We start from the raw sequence: 6,182 nt of genomic DNA, 5'->3' as shown, positions 1-6,182 counted from the left end.
TGGATTCTGCAATAACATTCCAAGTCCATTCCCAAAGGCCAGTCAGAATGACCAAGCTTTGGCTGAGATTAGGATGCCCCAGAGGAGGGCTGATAAAGGGTTGAAGACAGCACGTGCAGGGAGCAGGCTGCTGGGAGGGAGGTAGAGATTTCAAGGTCACCGTGGGGGAGGAGACGGCACCAGGAAGAGGCAGAGCTGGAAAGCATCTCTGGGGCCCAGGAGTCTAACCACATCAGCCTCTGGACACTGGACGCCCCAGCGTTTCACGTGGGTGGCAGGCAGCTCTTAGGGTACCTGGGGTCTTGTAGGTCAGGGACACCCAGAGAGAGAGAGGGTCACTGGTGCCCCTTTCTGGGCAGGACGTTCTGAAAGGAGGGCAGGACGGCAGAGAGGAGTTATAGAGGCTTTGGCATCTTAGCCTGTGGCCTTAATGCCTGTAGAATTTAGGTGCGGCTGCCAGGTTTTCTGATGAGAAAGCAGGTAGAGGGAGCAAGGATGAATCATGGCTTCCCTGGATTTCCTGGACCAGGTGGGGCTCCTTGGCGCAGCACCCCCGGTCACCACTAGGTGGCGACTCTGCACCATCAATACCAGCTGCCAGGGCACGACACCCCACCTGAGCTGACTCTTTCTTGACTTTTCCCCCTAGAGGGGGTGGGGGTACATTCCCCAGCATAAATGGAGAGGACAACTGGGGTCCTGGGCTAGCCAAATTCTGGACAGAGGGGATGTTTTCTCATCCCTCTTCTCCACTCAGGTCCCCTGGCCCCCTTTCCCTATACCTTTGACCTGGACCATTGCAGTAGCCTCTTCACGAGCCTTGCTACCTTTGCCAAACCTGCGTGTCCTAAACACAGCCAGAACGACCCTTCTGACATATGGGTATGGTCCACGATGGCTGGAAAGAGCATGGGCCTTGGGGACAGTACCCAACTCTATACTCCACTAGCTGTGTGGCCTTGGGCACAGCCCTAAACCTCTCTGAACCTTGACAAGAAAATCAGCATCTCTTCATTCAATAGAACCTCATTATGTATTCTAGTTTTCCTTTAATCTCAACTAACAAAGAGAGCCCCTAATATTTTACGCCCCTGGGGGCGCCTGGGTGGCGCAGTCGGTTAAGCGTCCGACTTCAGCCAGGTCACCATCTCGCGGTCCGTGAGTTCGAGCCCCGCGTCGGGCTCTGGGCTGATGGCTCAGAGCCTGGAGCCTGTTTCCGATTCTGTGTCTCCCTCTCTCTCTGCCCCTCCCCCGTTCATGCTCTGTCTCTCTCTGTCCCAAAAATAAATAAACGTTGAAAAAAAAAATTAAAAAAAAAAAATTTTACGCCCCTGGACAAATACAAGGACATCCTTCCAAGGTATGTTATCAGAACCTTTTTGGCTTTGCTAACTCATGACTTCAGGGTCACTTTGCCCTTTTCTTCTGAGGGTCACACTGTCTCACCTTCGTGATCTGAATGCCGTTAAGTGATGGGGTTTTGGAGAGATGGGGGTTCAGAGCCAACGGCCAAGAAAGAATTTTTGAGACGTCTTCGGTGCAAAAAGGTGATTTCATTAAAGCACGGGGGTAGGACCCTTGGGCGGGATGAGCTGCCTTATAAGTGTGAGGGGTGACCATTTATACACTATGGAGTTGGGGGGAGATAAAGTCAATAAGGCACTGACAGTAGGGGGTTCCCGTAGAAATGTTATACTTCTTTGTATTTGCCTCAGGTATTTACCAGCGGCCTGCAGGTTAAAAGGAAATTGAATTTTACCTGCCATTTCCTTCTGGCCTTTGTTCCCTGCATCACTATGGAGGGGAGGGCGATGTGGGGGCTCCAGGAAACTGAGTCTATAGGTTTCTGGAGAGCAGGCTATTGATGAGATTGCCTTTTTCTGGTAATTGACTAAGACATTTGTAAACTAGTACAGACTCGTGTCCTGCAGGAGTGTGATCTCTATCAGGTAACCATTTTCTTTCCTTTCCTTTGTTCCTGGGCAGCCCGAGTGCCTGAGGACTATCACACATATCCCACCTGGGGGGGGGGGGGGAAGTATTGCTAGCTGGTGCATGGCCTTCAGCTCGCCTTATGGTCCCTCATCATCTACAAGGCTTGTCTTGCCTACCCTACGGGATTTCTGTCAAGATTAAAAATGCTATCATATCTACGAAAGTAATTTACAAAGAGTAAACTATTAGGCACCAATTTTCCCGTTAAAAAACTCCCCGCTGTTTGCAGAATGGAATAAAAACACCTATCCTGACCCATCAGAGCCTTCAGCGGACACCGCCTGCCTCCCCACACTCGTTGCCCATCATTCTTCCCGCGTGTCCTGGGATGCAGCCAAAACAGGGGCCAGAAATTCCCCTCCTATAACCGGGGTTTCCTCCCTCCTGTGTCCTTTTTCTTGTTCTTTCCACCAGGAACTCCTTTCCTGATCCCTACCTATCAAGACCCTCCCGATGCCTTGAGGCTCATTTTAGAAAAAGCTTAGACTGTATTTTCTGTAAGTGATGAAAAGTAATACGCGCTCATGGTATAAAATGAAAAGCCGGTCTCTGTCCCCCTCCCCTCCACTACCCTCCCACGCAAGGTCACTCCACAAACGCACCTACCAGCAAACACATGCATGTTCTCTTTAAACGTAGGTAAATGAAGTTATACCATGGGCGGCTGGCTGGCTCAGTCCATAGAACACGTGACTCTTAATCTCAGGGTCGTGAGTTAGAGCCCCACGATCATAATGGTGCCTCTCCTGGAGTTGTCACAATGATGTGAGAACAAAGGCAAAAAGAAATGTAGGTGAAATTAAATTTCCCTATAACCTGCAGCCCATTGACAAATACTTGAGACAGGCAAAAGATAACTCTTCTCCAGGAACTCCCAATTGTCTTAATGTTAATACCTTGCTGGGGAGGGGGGGGCGGGGATCCCTTAGCCTGACAATAGCCAGGCCTCCAGGATCCTGTAAGTCTTCCCCAATCTTTGCCTCTCCCAACTCCAAAGTATCTAATCAATTGATCCCCACAAACCCAGTACAGCTCTTTCAACCCCAGGAGTCCTGTTCTCGTGCCTTAATAAAATCACCTTTTTGCACCAAAAATGTCTCAATAATTCTTCCTTTTTTCAAAAAAAATTTTTAATGTCTTTTTTAACACTTATTTATTTTTGAGAGAGACACAGTGTGACCAGGGGAAGGGCAGAGAGAGAGAGAGGAAGACCAGAATCTGAAACAGGCTCCAGGCTCCGAGCCGTCAGCACAGAGCCCGACGCGGGGCGCAAACTCACAAACGGTGGGACCATGACCTGAGCGGAAGTTGGACGCCCAACCGACTAAGCCACCCAGGCGGCCCCCGCCCCAAGAATTCTTTCTTGACGGTTTGCTAATGAACCCCACTTCAAACCACGTCAACAAGAGGGGAGATAACACAGTACAGGGTGATAAGGGAGCTTTGAGGGCAGAGTACAGGCTAACAGCACCGACCCCCCACCTAGGATATGTGTGATATTCCCTGGACTCCCCAGGCTACCCCAAAACAGGAAAGGACCAAACAAACCAAAAAACCCACAAACGGTTAAATTGATAAGAGTTTCCACTAGTTTGCCAGAAAAAGGCAATCCCATCAATAGCCTAAAGTCCAGGAACTCCCGACTGTCTTAACATTAATGCTCTGTTAGAGGGGAAAAACAACCTAAGCTTGACAGTAGCTAGGCCTCCATGTGAAAGTCTCTGGAAACTCCCTCTTGACTTTGTCTCCCCCGATTCCATAAAAACCGTCACCCTCTACACTTACAGTGCAGCCCTTCCTGCCCACGGGTCCTGTCCCTGTGCTTTAATAAAACCACCTTTTTGCACCAAAGAGGTCTTCAAGAGTTCTTTCTTGGCCATCAGCTTCGAACTCCACCATCACCCCAAAACTGCGTCAAAGGGAAAGGACCCCAAATGGCCAGCTGCCTTTACCCTTCCTGTTGGGTTTTTTAAAAAGGTTTTTGTTGTTGTTGTTGTTGTCTTTTTGAGAGAGAGAGGGAGCACAAGCGGGGGGAAGGAGAGAGGGGGGCATGCTCACAGCAGCAAGCTTGATGCAAGGCTTGAACTCATGAACTGCGAGATCATGACCTGAGTCTGGACACAGCGGACTGAGCCACCCAGGCGCCCCTAACCTTCCTGTTATAGTCCCTGTGTGTTTCCACATCCCTACTGAGCGCCCCCCTTTGCACACAGGCCCTGATCTCTTTCCTCTTTGCGCTGCCTACAGCCCCCAGGGATGTGGTGGGTAAATGGTCCTTGCATCTGCTACTGGGGAGCGACCCTCCAGCTTTGGCCCACTCCCCACCCCCAAGTCCTGGGGGATGGGGAGGAGGAGGGATGCCTTCCTCTGCATAATCCCCAGCAGCCAGGAGCCCCTCCTCCTCTTTCCACTTCTTAACTTCCCACCCCCATCCACAGGAACTCTGTAAAGGGCCAGGGTCTTGGCTGTCCCCTGAGACCAACAGGACTGCTCGATTCTGGTCCCCACAGGTCCAGGCCCCTCCCCCTCCCCCCAAGTAGAGTCTCCCTTCAAACTGCGCTCGCCCTGGCAGGCCAGGCCTCCCCAAGGTGGAAGGGCGAGATAAGAGCCACCAGGGCTGAGAAAGGGGCACCAGGACCTTGGAGTTTTTCCTCGCTCCCCTCGCCACAGTTTTGTCTAGGCCGAAGTGTGGAGGCTAGGTCAATCAAGCCCTCCTTATGCCGAGGAGAAAGAAGGGTCCATCTGGGTAGCCAGACCCAGGCCAAAGGGCCGAGAGGGCAGAAGGACGGAGTGGCCCAGTGCCGGCGGGGGGGGGGGGGGGGGAGGGGCCAGTGGGCACACCACACCCAGCACCCACCCAGCCCGCACCCAACCTGCAGATGGAATTGGCTGAGTCCTGTCAATGCCTTCAGGAGGGGGTAGGTTCATGAGTTTTGGCCCTGGCCACAGGGTGATGCAAGTGGGACCCCCCTCCACCCCCCCCAACTATGGGTGCCTGGGGGAAAGGGAGAGAGCAATGCCAGGTCCGCACCCCAGGGGAGCGGCAGAGCTGTGGAGAAGCCCGGCCAAGGGAGATCAGGAATCAAAGGCCAGCTTCTCTGGGCTGAGAGGGAGGAGAAATTGGCTCAAAATTGATGAGACATGGGGTCCCATTGTGATAATAGTAACAATAATAGCTAATACTAACAATTGCAGCTGCAATGCCAGGTGCCTTCAAAGGGGCTTCTAAGAGGCAGGGCCTATTATCACCCCCGTTTGCAGGGTAGGAAGCAGAAGCTTTCGAGGTTGTAGGTTATCCAAGGCCACACAGAGAGGAGGCGGCAGGGCCCGGATCTGAACTTAGGTTCTCTGGCTGTCAGCCTCCACCGCCCGGGTGATAACCACCTAGTTAACACTGCTATGCCACGCTTCACAGCATCCCCACTGCCAACCACGTGAGAAGGCCAGGCAGCCTTTACTACTTTGCAAATTAAGAACAGGCTCAGAGGGGCTAGGGCCTGGGTTGAGGCCACCCTGTCCCCGAGGCTGGCCTCACCGAATCTCCAGATCCCGAACGCTTTCCTCTTCTGCTGCAGGCACCCGTGTGAACCAAGGTTTTGCCCCATCAGGAAGGTCGTGTGTCGTCGGGCCAGAGACAACGTGAGTTTTCACTGGGTCGGCCCTAAAGAAGATTCCCGGGACTCCTCCAGAGACACCCACCCCCCTCCTCCCCCCACCCCCTCCGCCCGCAGGCACCCAGCGCGTGCTTCGCTCAGCGGCAAACACTCCTACCCGCGGCTTCGTGTGGGGGTCGGACGGACGGGGGCGGAGGAAGTGGAGCAAGACTCGGCTTAGGAGCGCGCGTCCGCCCCGGGAGGATGCAGAGGAGGGCAGAGATCAGAGGCTTGCTGGAGGCGGGAGCTGCAGTAGGACGAGGAGTAATCGAGATGCTCCAAATGCGTTTTAGGGAAAGTGAGCGGCTAAAGGTTCGAGGGACAGGTCCACTTGGCCTTAGAATGAGAGCGCTGGCTGGAGCGGGATGGGGGGGGGGGGGGTCGTCACTGGAGTGACTATTCCTTGGGGGGGAGGGGTGACGTGATGGCAGTTCAGACCTAGATCATGCGCTTTGTCCCGGGAGGAGAGGACGACGCCTGGAAGAGATCGGCTCCCGTAGAAAACAGGGCTCTCCCCAGGCGGGGACGCCCGCC

The sequence above is a fragment of the Lynx canadensis genome, chromosome E1 (assembly GCF_007474595.2).
Source record: "Lynx canadensis isolate LIC74 chromosome E1, mLynCan4.pri.v2, whole genome shotgun sequence".
Taxonomy (NCBI): Eukaryota; Metazoa; Chordata; class Mammalia; order Carnivora; family Felidae; genus Lynx; species Lynx canadensis.
The sequence above is the reverse complement of the archived record's forward strand: the minus strand, read 5'-3'. Positions refer to the sequence as shown.